The 14,676-nt window shown below is 46.9% G+C and overlaps 1 protein-coding gene across 7 annotated transcripts in view; it reads left to right on the top strand.

Moving 5' to 3' along the window:
• The first annotated feature begins 2,671 nt into the window (after window positions 1-2,671).
• The window catches only part of LARP4B (La ribonucleoprotein 4B), an 80,193-nt gene continuing 68,188 nt past the window's right edge, over window positions 2,672-14,676 (top strand). For all 7 annotated transcript variants that reach the window (XM_060192381.1, XM_060192383.1, XM_060192380.1 and 4 more), the window contains exon 1: window positions 2,672-2,811. The gene's annotated coding sequence lies outside the window, so the exon portion shown is untranslated. The remainder of the gene's footprint in view (window positions 2,812-14,676) is intronic.

Below are 14,676 nucleotides of genomic sequence, written 5' to 3'. Positions count from 1 at the left end.
CACACATATGGCATGAAGTGCAAGGATTGGCCTAAGGATCCCGGTTCGAGCCCCGACTCCCCACCTGCGGGGGGGGGGGGGAAATCACTTCACAGCTGGCGAAGCAAGTCTGCAGGTCTTCCCTTCCTCTCTCCATTTCTTTCTGTCCTATCCAACAACAACAACAGCAATAACAATAATAACTACAATAAAACAACAAGGGCAACAAAAGGGAAAAAATAGCCTTCAGGAGCAGTGGATTCATAGTGCAGGCACGAGCCCCAGCGAAAGCTCTGGAGGCAAAATAAATAAATAAATAACTAGAAATTAAAAAAGAAAAAGAAAAAAGACAATGTAGAATTCAGAGAGAGAGAAAGAGAGAGAGAAAGGAATGTCAAGGCACTGAAGCTTCCTTTAGTTTACTGAAGGCTGGTCTCAAACCTGGGTCGAAGGGATCTACTTTATTTTTATTTACTTGTTATTGGATAGAGATATAAATTGGGAGGGTAAAGACAGGAAGGGAAAGAGGCAGAGAGACACCTGCAGCTCTGCTTCACCACTTGTTTTTCCCCTTGTAGGTGGGGAACAGGGGCTTGAACCTGGGTCCTTATGCATAATTCATTTTTTTTTCAGTTAATATAGAGATAGAAAGAGGGGCTGAGAGCAGTGCTGTTTGAAAATGATGATTCATTCATGCATGACAGAGAGAGACCGACAGACAGAACACTACAGAGACCACAACAGAGAAGCTTCTTTCAATGTGTGTGTGGGGGTCCAACCAGGGTCCTGCAGGTGGTTAAACAGCACACTCTCCAGAGTCGGGCAGTAGCACAGCAGGTTAAGCGCACGTGGCGCAAAGCGCAAGGACCGAAGTAAGGATCTTGGTTCGAGCCCCAGGCTCCCCACCTACAGGGGAGTCGCTTCACAGGCGGTGAAGCAGGTCTGCAGGTGTCTGTCATTCTCTCCCCCTCTCTGTCTTCCCCTCCTCTCTCCATTTCTCTCTGTCCTATCTAACAACAACGACACCAACAACAATAACAATAACTACAACATCCATGAAAAACAACAAGGGCAACAAAAAGGGACAATAAAAAAACCCAAAAAACAGCACACTGACCAAGTGAGCTATTTCACGGTCCTGGAGATGTTAAAAAAAAAAAAAAAAAACCATCGTGGTCCGGAGGTGGCACAGTGGATAAGGCATTGGACTCTCAAGCATGTACCAGAGTGATGTCTGGTTCTTTCTCTTTCTCCTATCATTTCTCATGAATAAATAAAAAAAAATACATCATTCTGGTTATCTGCGTTCTTCACAGTTTAGGATCTCTCTCTGTGTCTCTCAGTAGGGAGAGATGCCATTTCTTTCTTTGTTTTTTCTTTTATATTTATTTATTCTTTTGTTGCTCTTGTTGTTTTATTGTTGTAGTTATTATTGCTGTTATTGATGATGATGTTGTCGGATAGGACAGAGAGAAATGGAGAGAGGAGGGGAAGACAGAGAGGGGGAGAGAAAGACAGACACCTGCAGACCTGCTTCACCACCTGTGAAGTGACGCCCCTGCAGGTGGGGAGCCAGGGCCTCGAACCAGGATCCTTACTCTGGTCTTTGGGCTTTGCGCCACACGCGCTTAACCCGCTGTGCTACTGCCCGACTCCCCTTCTTTTTTTTTTTTTTAATATTTATTTATTTCCTTTTTCTTGCCCTTGTTTTTATTATTGTTGTAGTTATTGTTATTAATGTCATTTATTGTCGGATAGGACAGAGAAATGGAGAGAGGAGGGGAAGACAGAGAGGGGGAGAGAGAGATAGACACCTGCAGACCTGCTTCACCGCCTGTGAAGCGACTCCCCTGCAGGTGGGGAGCCGGGGGCTCCAACCGGGATCCTTACACCGCTTTGCGCCACATGCACTTAACCCGCTGCGCTACCGCCCGATCCCGACTCCTTTCCCTTCTTATAGAGACAGATAAGATAGTGAGAGAATGAGAGAGAGAGAGAGAGATCACAGCAGGGAAACGTCCTTCCCTGAGATGGGGGCTGGGCCTGCACCCGAGTCGCTCACTTGGCAAAGCAGCGGCCTGTGCAATGAGCTATTTTGACGGCCCTGTAGTATTCCTTTATAACAGAAGGATCGTTTCAGGCCGCCAGGGGGTCGGAATGCTGGGACTCATTTATTTTTCATCCCCCGGGTAGAGGGTGACGGGGACCGCAGCAGCACTCGGAGGCTTCCCACGTGGTGGCTTCGTGAGGCTCCCCCGGGTTGCACAAGGCCGTGATGAGGGGCTCTACACGGCGTCATGGGGGCCATCATGGCATCGAGGGAGTCCGGGATGCCGAGGCCCCGCTGGCCCGCAGCCTCCTCAGGTCGCGTAGGGGTGGCCGGGGCGCGTCTGCGTGCTGCGCCGGGCCAGTCACAGGAGCCGCCGGGCGGGGAGCGCGCCGAAAGGTTCCCCGCAGCCCCTCGGACTGGGGTGTCGCGCGTCCAATCGCGCCGTCGCGCCGCAGTGACGTCACGCCCCCGGGGCGCCGAGCGTCCGTCGCGAGCGGGCGCTGCGTGCGCGGGCGCGGAGCTCGCGGCGGCACTGGGCGGGACTTCCGCAGAGTCCCGGAAGTGGGCGCTGTGTGTTCTCATGCGAACGGGAAGGAGCGTTGGGGCGCCTAGTCTCGAGGCTGAGGCATTTTCGGGCCCGAAAGGGGAAGGAGCCGCCGCCGCCCGCCCCGCGCCCTCTGCCGCCGCTCCGGGCCGCCGCGCGCTCTTCCCCCCTCAGGCCCGTCCGGCGTGTGCGCGGCCGCCGGGCTGCGGCGGAGCTCGGGCGGCGGCGGCGCTGACAGGTGAGCGGCGGGCGCCTCCGCCTCAGCCCGGCCCGCCCGGCCCGCCGCCCCGCCCCGGCCCCGGCCCCGGCCCGCCGGGCCGCCAGACCGCCTGTCAGCGGGCCGCCATTTTCCCGGAGGGCGCGGGCGCGGGCGGGCCCGGGTCGGGACCGGGCGGGGTCGGGACCTGCGGCCTGGGTCTGGGTGGGTTCGGGTTCGAGTCCGGGTTCGGGGCGGGCCGCGGTCGGTGCCTCAGGTCTGGAGAGGGGCCGGTTCGAGGCTGGTCTCGTAGCCCGGTGGCTTCCGGGCCCATGGGGGTCGGGCCCGGGGCCGCGGAGTCGGGCTGACGCTTGTTTGGGTCTGGAGTCGGGCGCCCGGGGTCTGGGTGGGTCCCGGGCCCGGGGGTCGGAGTCCGGTTCCCTCTCGGCCGTGTCCCCCGCACTGCGGCGCCTCCCCGCGCCGGCGGCCGCGCAGCAGCAGGAAGCGGGGCCGCAGGGCCGCGGCGGGTGGCCCGGTTGGCTCGGCGGGGACCCTCCCTCGGCACGTGGAGCTCCGCGAGGGGCCCGGGGCCGCGCGTCGCCGGCGCCGGCGCTTCTGGAAGTTTCCTCGGGCGTTTCGCTCGTCTGAGTTGTGCGCGCGTCGCCGGAGCCCGGGGTGGTCGGCGGCCCCCGGATTCCCGAGCGGGGTCCCGGGCGGCTCCTGGGCGCCTCCGCAGACCCGGCCGGCCGCGCTCCGCCCTCGGGGACCCGGCGTCGGGCTTGGTGGCGGCGGCCGCGGTGCGGTGCGTTGCGTTGCGTTGCGTTGCGAGAAGTCGCCGTCGCGGGGTCTCAGCGTCCAGGGCCCCGGGGCGGCGGGCGAGCCCCCCTTCGCTATGTTTTATCTTAAATCAATGAAGTCTTTTATTTTATTAACCTGACATTTTGAAAATGGTATTTACTGTTTTCATTAATACGATTTCCAATTTTTTTTTTTTTTTTTTTTTTTTTGCGCCAGCCAGTTTTATTAGGAGAGTGTTCTTCGGACATGATCACCTTGGCAGAAAGAGAGCAGGTTCTGAAGATGGAATAATGTATTTTATATATATAGCTCCCCTTCCTTCACTTTCTCTCTCTCTCTCTCTCTCTCTCTCTCTCTCTCTCTTTCAAGATACGCAGAGAACCAGCGCCCTGCTCAGCTTTGGGTTATGGTGGTCCTGGGGATTTGAACCGGGGACCTCAGAGCCTCAGGCACCAGTGTTCTCTGCTGCCTCCCCAGCCGCAGAATGTGTATCCAGAAAAGGGGAATATGTTGTATTTGTCTGAAAGCCACAGGGGAAGATGGGTAAGGCGGGCACAGGAGTTTGCTGGCATTCGTTATTGTGGAAAGCAGCTGAAATCATAGGGCGGCCGTCCTGGTCAGGCAGAAGTTTGTTTTCGTTTAATGTTCCTAGGAATTGCGCTTTCAGGTCTGGAGCTCCGGACGCTATTGAACTTACACAAATAAGCACGTATTTTGGCAAGCACGAGGAAATATGTTTTATTTTATTTTTTTATTTTTTATTTTCAATTTTGAAGCATTCTTCACATAGGCAATAACAGAATTCTAAAATGAGAGTTTCTGGTGGAGGTTGTTAAAGACTAAGAATAAATAGTGCTTTCAAGTAGGCCAGATTGTAGACTGCATTGATTCGCAGCATATTTGCAATATTTACACGCTTTTGTGGCGGTAGTCCTATGTTTGCCAGCTACCCACACAGAAGTTTCGGATGCACTCCTTGCCCGGGTATTTCAGAGTCCTGTGCTGTTCATACTTTCCGTAGTGACAACTGGGATCAAAATGTAAGCCTTCTAGTTTCGGTCACATGCTCTTTGTGATGGTCTGTGGAGCTGTATGTTGCTTTCTATCCCAGTTGTTGCTGTCCTTGTGTTAAGGACCCGCAGTTTAAATATGATTTCATAACTAGGACTCTGGGGGTCTGGGAGGTGGTGCTGTGGATAAAGCATTGGACTCTCAAGCATGAGACCCGGAGTTCAGTCCTCGGTAGCACATGTACCAGAGTGATGCCCAGTTCTTTGTCTTTCTCTGCCTAACTCACATAAATTTAAAAAAGAAATCTTTGGGAGTCGGGCGGTAGCGCTGCGGGTTAAGCGCATGTGGCGCGAAGCGTAAGGACTGGCGTAAGGATCCCAGTTCGAGCTCCCGGCTCCCCACCAGCAGGGGAGTCGCTTCACAGGCGGTGAAGCAGGTCTGCAGGTGTCTGTCTTTCTCTCCCTCCCTGTCTTCCCCTCCTCTTTCCATTTCTTTCTGTTCTATCCAACAACGATGACATCATAATAATAACAACAACAAAAAAGACAGCAAGGACAAAAAAGGGAAAATAGATAAATATATTTTTTAAAAAAGAAATCTTTTAAGAAAACCCCAAAACACATACTTGAATTCTTGAAGATTTCTGTCACACTTAAGGATTTTTTTTTTCCAGCTGGTGAATGTAAGAAAAAATATTTTGTTTTACTTTATTATTACTGTGTTTGTTTTTTAAAAGCTAGATCTGTGCTCTGCTCTGGCGTATGGTGATGCTGGGGTTTGAACCTAGCACCTTTGACCTTTAAACATGAGAGTCTTCTTGCATAGACACTAGGACCAGTGAAATAGTTGGTTTGCATGGCGATGTGAGAGACCCAGATTGAGCCTGACCTCCTCCACCACACTGAAGGAATCTTCGGTGCTGTGGTCTCTTTCACTCCTTTTCACTGAGTCCAACTCTGTCTTAAAAAAGACACTGCTATAGGGGTTTTGCTGCTTATGCTGTTTTGACAGTTTTTATTCCCTTCAAGAGTTGTTTTTATGTAGAAACTAACTGGAATGCACAGTAAGTGAAGCACTGCCTTCTGTGAAAGGGTTAAACTCACCAGACTTGATTTTACTGTAAAGTTCGGTTAACACTTTGCTCTTAACTGTAGCACTTGATTTCTCTGAAGCTGATCTGCTGCTCTTGGAGTTAACCTGATTATAAAAGGAATATCCATATTAGCATGTGGAATTGTAAGGCAGAAAGCTGCTAGGTGCTCTTTTAAAAAAATTAATATCTTTATTTATTGGATAGAGACAGAAATTGAGAGGGTAGGGGGAGATAGGGAAAGAGAAAGAAAGACGCCTGCATCCCTGCTTCACCACTCACAAAGCTTTCCCCCTACAGATGGGGACCAGGGCCTCGAACATGTAACATGTGTGCTCAACTAGGTACACAACCACCTGCCCCCCCTTTTTAAAGGGTTATTTTATTTAGTGTAGAGACAGAAATCGAGGGGGAAGAGAGACATCTGCAGCATTGTTTTACCACTTTTGAAGCTCCACCTCTCCTTTCAGGAGGGGACGCAGGACTTTGAACCAGGGTCCTTCCACATTGTTAGACAAACACACTCTACCAGGTACTTCAGCACCTGGCACCTAGGTTTTCTTATTTTACTATTATTATTATTTTTTAAAAAGCTGATTCTGTGTGGAGATGTACTGATGCTTTTCTTTTTCCCTCACATACACTTGTTTGTCTTCCTTGAGTCAGGCTCCCAGGTGCCCCTCTTCATCTTATAGTTGACTTTCTCTTCATTTTCCATGCTGCTGTCCTGACTGCTCTGTGGATGAGGGCACTGCTTTAGCAAAGCCTTCTGGTGGGGTCTGGCCCCTTCCCTCGTGTCAGCTGCTTCCCAGCAAGAGAAACGTGCAGTGTGTGTCAGAATAGTTCATATTTAAGTTTTGAAAGCATGTGACTTATTATTTAGGGGGAACTTGATACTCAACTAGTCTTAAAGAGAAATGCGCTGTTATGGTATTAGATACATAGGGGGCTGGGTGGTGGCACACCCAGCTGAGCACATACATAACCATATAAGGACCCGGGTTTGAGTCCCTGCCCCCCCTCTACTGTGGGGATGTTTTACGAGCAGTGAAACAGGTCTGCAGGTGTCTGTCTTCCTCTCCTCTCAATTCTATCAAATAAAAATAGGAAAAAAAAAAAGGAAGGTGGAAGGAAGAAATCGTCATCAGGAGCAGTGAATTTGTAGTTCTAACACTGACACCCCAGTAATAACCCTGTTGGCAGTTAATTTTCTTTTTTTTTTTTGTATTCCATGCTGTTTTATTTTATTTTAATTAGAGAGGTACAGAGACAAGGACTAGAGTACTGCTCAGCTTTGGATTCTGGTGGTGGTGGGGATTGAACCTGGGACCTCAGTGCCTCAGACATGAAGACCTTTGGGAGAACCATTATACTGTCTTCCCAGCCCCAAGAGGAGAAATCTGGTATACAAAAATTTGGACTTAAAAATAAATTAGGGTAGTATTTGTGTAATTTTTTTTTAATTTACAGATATGGCTAAGATGTTCCTATTGTTAGTCCCTTTTAGAAACTTGGTAGGACTCCCATGGGGCCTTGCCGTCTCTGACCCTTTCTTACTTTGTGCCCCTCCCCCACGTTGTTTTTTGCTTTGTCAGTTTTTTTGTTTGAAATTTAATGTCTTCCTTTAAAAAACTGACTTGCTAATTAATGAGAGAGGGGAAGAGAGAATCAGAACATTATTCTGACACATGGGGATGTGGGCTGTTGAACTCAGAGCTTCATGCTTAAGAGCCCAGCTCTGTATCTGCTGTGCTTCCTCTCAGGCCGCTAAACTTCATTCCTTAACCCATCCTTGAAAAGGTATTTTAGGAGCCCTTCAGGAACCCTGCCTTAATTTCTGAATTCCTACTGAGTGTTGCTGTTTCCTTGGCACCTAATCACTGCATGGAAGCTCCTTGTGGGCACCGTTCTTTTAGTTTGTAACGTGCAGCCCAGGTGGGTGCGTGCAGTAAATGGTTAGTAAAAGTCTTTCAGTTGAGGGGGGGTGGCACACCTGGTTGAGTGCAGAAACTGGAGTTGGAGTCCCCCCTCCCCACCTGCACGGGGAAGCTTGCAAGTGGTGAAGCAGAGCTGCAGGTGTTTCTCTCTCTCTCCCTTGCTATCTCCCCCTTCCCTCTTGATTGCTAGCTCTAGCCAAGAAATAAAGATAACTTAAAATCAAAGTCTTCCAGTTGCAGGGGACAAGGCCAATCCAAAGATACCTTTCACCACCTCAGTTTTAGAGAAGTTACGGACCCATAGCTATCTGTAGTGTGTGATATTTTAGGTAGAGCCACTTGACCTCTAGAGCATACTTTCTTACCCTTTAAAAACATGCTTCTTGTTGATAACATTTTCTTGTTTTACTCTGCTAAGACTATGGTCAAAGGGATTGACTTGCTTTTGTTTCAAGTAAAGTAGACCGACATTTAGGCTGTGTACCTGAAACTTGTTCACTCTCAGCTCCACACTTCCTTGAGTAGTGTGCTGTGATGACAGCCTTTCTTACAGCGCGTCCTGAGACACCACCCTTCACCTCCCTTCCTTGCCATGGCTTTTCTACTGGCACTCACCATGTATTTTAGGTGTCGTTATCTTACATATATGCTATATAGTTAGACATGTATTTTGTATATATACGTGTCATATATCTCTGTGTGTGTTGTTATTGCTAGAGCTCCATTGCCCAGAGCTGACTTTTCCAGTAGAGACAGGAAAAGACACCACAGCACCAAATCTTCCTCCAGTGAGGTGGACCCAGGCTGTGTAGGCCTTGAAGGACCAGGGAAATTTCCCTAAGGAAGGGTGGGGTAGGTGTGAGATAGCCTCCTTTTTTTTTTTTAATAATTTTTTAATTTTCATAGTACCTTTTATTATTTTTAAGGGTTTGGTGAATTCTTTAAAAATTTTTTATTATCTTTATTTATTTATTGAATAGAGACAGCCAGAAATTGAGAGGGAGGAGGGGGAAATAGTAAGGGGGAGTGACAAACTCCTACAGCCCTGCTTCACCACTTGCATAGCTTTCCCCCTGAAGGTGGGGACCGGGGGCTCGAACCTGGGTCCTTGTGCATTGTAACATGTGCACTCAACCAGGTGCGCCATCACCCGGCCCCGAGATAGTCCTCTGAGCCAGTAAGTGAGCCCAGTGGCACAGCATCACATGGCATGTCTCTGCCACTGCATGTACTAGAGGATGCTCGGCTTGTCCATCTCTTTCTAGCTCAGGGAAATCTGTCTCATATGAATTAAGTACAGTAAATCTTTTTTTTTTAAATTTATTTCTTTATTGAGGAATTAATGTTTTACATTCAACAGTAAATACAATAGTTTGTACATGCATAACATTCCCCAGTTTCCCATTTAACAATACAACCCCCACTATGTCATTTATCATTCTTCATGGACCAGTACAGTAAATCTTTTAAAAAGGTTGGAGAAGGGGCCGGGTGGTGGCACACCTGGTTGAGCGCACGTGTTAACAGTGCACAAGGACCCAGGTTCGAGCCCCTGGTCCCCACCTGCAGGGGGGAAAGCTTTGCGAGTGGTGAAGCAGGGCTGCAGATGTCTCTCTGTCTCTCTTCCTCTCTATCTCCCCCTTCTCGATTTCTGGCTGTGTCTATCCCATAAATAAGTAAATAAAGATAATTTAAAAAACAGTAAAAAAGGTTGGGGAGAGACAGACCATTTCAGAGGAATTCATTTGATGAGTGAGGGATAGGGCTGGGAAAGGTGACTGCTGGGTCATACTTGAGGTGCTCCCATTCCTGTCCCCGTCACCCCCAAATGTAGAGAACTGCTCTGTATTCCAGGAGCACTGGGAAGGAGTTGGAGAGTTCTGAGCTGGAGAATTTCATGAGGAGAATTGCCTTCTCTGCGATGATTCTGCTTTATGGAGACTGGGTGAAGGGATGGGTACACAGATGGTTATCTTTGCCCCAAGGTGGGGCCTCTGCTCACACTTATGTTTATCACAGTGGAAAGGCCCAGCCCTTCTTTAAATGAACAGTAGCCAGTTTAGAAACCCTCTCCTGGATTACACATAATCATGGATGTTAAAAAAAAAAAAAAAGCTTTTTGAAGTAGTTTTTAAAACATCTTGAATTGGGAGTCGGGTGGTAGCGCAGCGGGTTAAGCACACATGGCACAAAGCACAAGGACCGGCGTAAGGATCCTGGTTGGAGCCCCCAGCTCCTCACCTGCAGGGGAGTTGCTTCACAGCTCCTGAAGCAGGTCTGAAGGTGTCTATCTTTCTCTTCTCTCTGTCTTCCCCTCTTCTCTTCATTTCTCTCTGCCTATCTAACAATAATGACATCAAATAAGAACAATAACAACAACAACAATAAACAAGGGCACCAAGAGGGAAAAAAAACCATCTTGAATCGTTATTGTTTGTCAGTTGTACATTCCAGGGTCCAGGGCAGAGAGCTTAATGGTTATGCAAAAGATTTCCTGCTTGAGGCTCAGAGGTTCCATGTTTTATCCCTGGCTCCACCAAGAGCCAGAGTTGAGCAGTGCTTTGCTTAAAAAGAAATACATTTTAGGCCTCACCCCCTTTATTATTTTATTTATTTAATTTTTTGCCACCAGGCTCATCATCAGACCTCAATGTCTGCACAACTTACTGTTCCCAGCAGCCTTTTTTCTCTTTCCTCCCCCCATCTTTTTTCCCTCCCCCCCCCTTTTTAAAATTATATTTATTTGTTGGATAGAGACAGTCAGACATTGGGAGAGTAGGGGAGTTAGAGAGGGTGAGAGACAGAGAGACACCTGCAGCACTACTTCAACACTTGCAAAGCTTTCCCCCTGCAGGTGGGAACAAGGGATCGAACCTGGGTCCTTGTACACTGTAACGTGCTCTCTTCCAGGTGTGCCACCACCCGGTCCCCTCTCTCTCTTTTTTAATAGAGTTTGAGATTGGTAGAAAAAGACAAGAGACCTGCTTGACTGGGTCTTGAACCTTGGTCCTGGTGCATGGTACTGTATGTGCTTTCCTAGGCGAGTTGCACCAGGCCCCTGTTTAGTTTTTATAGCGGCAGAATAGTGAATATTTCCCCCCCTTTTTAGAAAAATTTCTGAAAATTAACGTTTTGCTTTAAGATTTTTCTTTTTTTTTTAATTAGTTTATTTTAATGTTTTACATTCAACAGTAAATACAATAGTTTGTACATGCATAACATTCCCCAGTTTCCCATTTAACAATACAACCCCCACTATGTCATTTATCATCCTTCATGGACCTGTATTCTCCCCACCCACCCACCCCAGAGTCTTTTACTTTGGTGCAATATGAAGATTTTTCAAAAAGCTTTATTTTATTGTCAAGAGTTAGAAACATAGAAATAAAAACTGACCGGTTTACGATTTACAAATATCTATCTTCAGTGAATATTATCTTTCTTTGAATATGTTAAACATTTTTTTCAAAATTTTTTAAAAAGATTTTATTTATTTATTAATGAGGAGAAAGAACCAGACATCACTCTGGCACATGTGCTGCTGGGATCGAACTCAGGACCTCATGCTTGAGAGTCCAAAGCTTTATCACCTCCCAGACCACTCAAATGTTTTTTTTTTTGAAAATATCAAAGAACCTTGTATTAAAGTCCTCCGCCGCCACCGCCGTCTTCTTCTTCTCCTTCTCCTTCTCCTCCTCCTCCTCCTCCTTCTCCTTCTCCTTCTCCTTCTTCTTCTTCTTATTGTTATTATTTACCGGACCGCTGCTGAGCTCTGGTTTATGGTGGTGCAGGGGATTGAACCTGGGACTTTGGAGCCTCAGGCACGAGTCTCTTTGCATAACCATTATGCTATCTACCCCTTAGTTCTCTAAATATTCTTTTTCTTTGTTTCTAAATTATGTCTTTGTAGTTCATTGTTGAAATTTACCACCGGGGGGCTGGGCGGTAGTGCAGTGGGTTAAGCTCACTTGGTGCAAAGTTCAAGGGCCAGCTTAAGGATCCTGGTTCGAGCCCCAGCTCCCCACCTGCTGGGGGGTCACTTCACAAGCCGTGAAGCAGGTCTGCAAGTGTCTGTCTTTCTCTCCCCCTCTCTGTCTTCCCCTCCTTTCTCGATTTCTCTCTGTTCTATCAAACAACAACAGTTACGACAACATAACAACTACAACAAGGGCAACAAAATGGAAAAAATGGCCTCCAGGAGCAGTGGATTCATAGTGCAGGAACCGAGCCCCAGCGATAACCCTGAAGGCAAAAGAATAAAATGAAACCACCTGTATGATTTTTGCCTATTTGTCAGGCTATATAGTGTCATTACTGTCAAATCCAGGAACTTTTCAAAGTGGAATTGAAGTTCCTCTGAGAAGTTACCTTTTAAAAGTTTGGCATTTAGGGGCAGAGAGATAGCACAATAGTTGTGCACTAGACTTTCATGCCTGAGACTCCAGAGCTCCAGGTTTTATCCCTGACACCACCATCAACGTGAACTGAGCGGTGCTCTGGTCACCCACAGAAAAACCAAAATCAAACGACAAAGGGAGCCAGCAGGTGGCTCATATTAACCTGAGGGAGGGCCTAGGCTTGGGTCTTGGGCCACTGACTGGCTGAGGCTTCACCAGTGCTATGGTGTCTCTCCTCACTATCTCTCACCTACTATTTAGAGGGGAAACAGAAAGAAAAGGCTGCTGGGAGCAGTGGAGTCTTGTTGGTACTGAGCCCCAGAGATAACTTGTATGGCAGAGCAAACAAAATAAACCAAAAAGATACCGGACACTTAGAAGGTAAAAGCTTTTCCTCTTGTGTTAGGAGGTAAAAATACTCAAAACAGAACTGATACTGTGGGATTAGGATGAAAGCTTAGTGTGATAAAACATTATTATTATTTTTAAATATTTATTAATTTTAATGAGAGCTACAGAGAGGGGAGAGAGACGAGAACACTGTTCAGCTCTGGTTTATGGTGGTGCTGGAGATTGAACCTGAGACCTTGGAGCTTCAGGCATGAGAATCTCTTTGCATAACCATTATGCTGTCTTCCCAACCATGAAACTTACTATTTATTTATTAATATTTTTTTATCAGGGCACTGCTCTGCTCTAGTTTATGGTGGTACAGGGGGTTGAACCTGGGATCTTGGAACCTCAGGAATGAGAGTCTGTTTGCATAACCTTTATGCTATCTCCCTTGCTCTGATGAAGCATTTTAGATGAACTTCCCAGGTGTTTTAAATTCCATATTCCCTTCTGATTAATAACTGCCTCTGGTGATACTTATCAGACTAGAATGCTGTTTCCGGGTTTCCCTTCAGTGGGTCACTTGGTACAGACCATTGTGCAGATGATAAATGATGAGTCAACAATATTTGCTTCTTCGCACTTTCAGTATCTAGGGAGGTGGCTTCAGTCAGAGACCAAAGGATGAATGGTCACAGTTTGCAGCAGTTACAGTCTGTGCTTGTGCCATACAGCTTTTTCATAACCTTCCCATTTCTTTGTACGTACATTGACGCGTCTTCACTTACTCTGCTGAAATAATTATTTCAAAACTCACTGTGGTAGAGCTATACCTAGGCCGAAAGGACCAGAAATAGGAAATGAATCGCCAAATCTAATGCAGAAGTATTCATGCACATAGAATTTAACATCTCAGTGGCCTGGCAAAGCACCAAATGAGTAGTGAATTATTTTCCTGCACAAGAGTGCCTTGAGATCTTGAACAACTTTAAATTTGAGTAACTTAGACTTGGGACATTCTTGGTCCTCTCAAGTTGCAAGTGTGTTTTGGGCATCATTTTGGAGGTTAGCTCAGTTTAAGAGTTTAATGAAATATAGGAGCTTGCCATTAAGGATAAAAAAAAACCTAAATCAGATGCTTTCCTGACGTTACCAAATGGCTACAAGTTTTATTACTAGGTTATTATTTTATTTATTTTATTTTGATTAGAGAAATGCAGAGTGAGAAATAGACCAGAGCACCGCTCATTTCTGGTTTATGGTGGTACTGGGGATTTAACCTCGGACTTTGGGGCCTCAGGCATGAAAGTCTATTGCATAACCATTATGCTGTCTCCCCAGCCCTTACTAGGTTATTATCTTTTATTTTTATTATTTATTGGGTAGACAGCCAGATATTGAGAGGGTAAGGGGTGATAGTGAAGGGAAAGAGACAGAGACACCTGCAACACTGCTTCACCACTCACAGAGCTTTCCCTTTGCAGGTGGAGGCCAGGGGCTCACACCCAGATCCTTGCACATTGCAGCATGTGTACCCAGCCAGGTGCACCACCACCCACTTGGCCCCTCTAGGTTGTTTCATGAGCAGGGCAAATACAAGCAGAAACACTAACTTCCAGGTTACAGTTTAGTATGTGGGGGTGTGGTTATGTAAGCTTATTGGTAATCTATAAAGCATATATTTACAAGTGCTTATGATCTGGTTGCAGGGTGTCCTCCTCCCTCTTTCCCCCTCCCCCAGCATTGTTCAGCTCTAGTTTATGACAGTATCTAGAACCTGAACCTGGGACCTCAGCCCCAGTTTAAGTCATTTTTGCATAATCATTATGCAGTCTCCACTTGCGTCCCCTCTGCTGATTTATTTTAAAATTTTTATTATAAAAAGGAAACAATGACAAAAACCATAGGATAATAGGGGTACAACTCCACACAATTCTCATCACCAGAACTCCATATCCTACCCCCTTCCCTGATAGCTTTCCTAATCTTTATCCCTCTGTGAGTATGGACTCAAGGTCATTATAGGATGCAGAAGGTAGAAGGTCTGGGTTCTGTAATTGCTTCCCTGCTGAACATGGGCATTGGCAGGTCGATCCATACTCCCAGCCTGTCTCTCTCTTTCCCTACTGGGGTGGGATTAAAGTTAGTTTCCTTTTTTTTTTTTTTTTTTAAGATTTTATTTATTTATGAGAAAGATAAGAGGAGAGAGAGAACCAGATATCACTCTGGCACACGTGCTGCCCGGGATCAAACTCGGGACCTCATGCTTGACAGTCCAAAGCTTTATCACTGCGTCACCTCCCGGACCACCGTTTCATCTTTTTATCAGTGCCATTGTTAA

Source organism: Erinaceus europaeus, chromosome 6 (genome assembly GCF_950295315.1).
Source record: "Erinaceus europaeus chromosome 6, mEriEur2.1, whole genome shotgun sequence".
In the NCBI taxonomy this organism is placed as follows: Eukaryota; Metazoa; Chordata; class Mammalia; order Eulipotyphla; family Erinaceidae; genus Erinaceus; species Erinaceus europaeus.
Note: the sequence above shows the minus strand (reverse complement) of the source record. Positions and strands in the feature narration are given on the sequence as shown.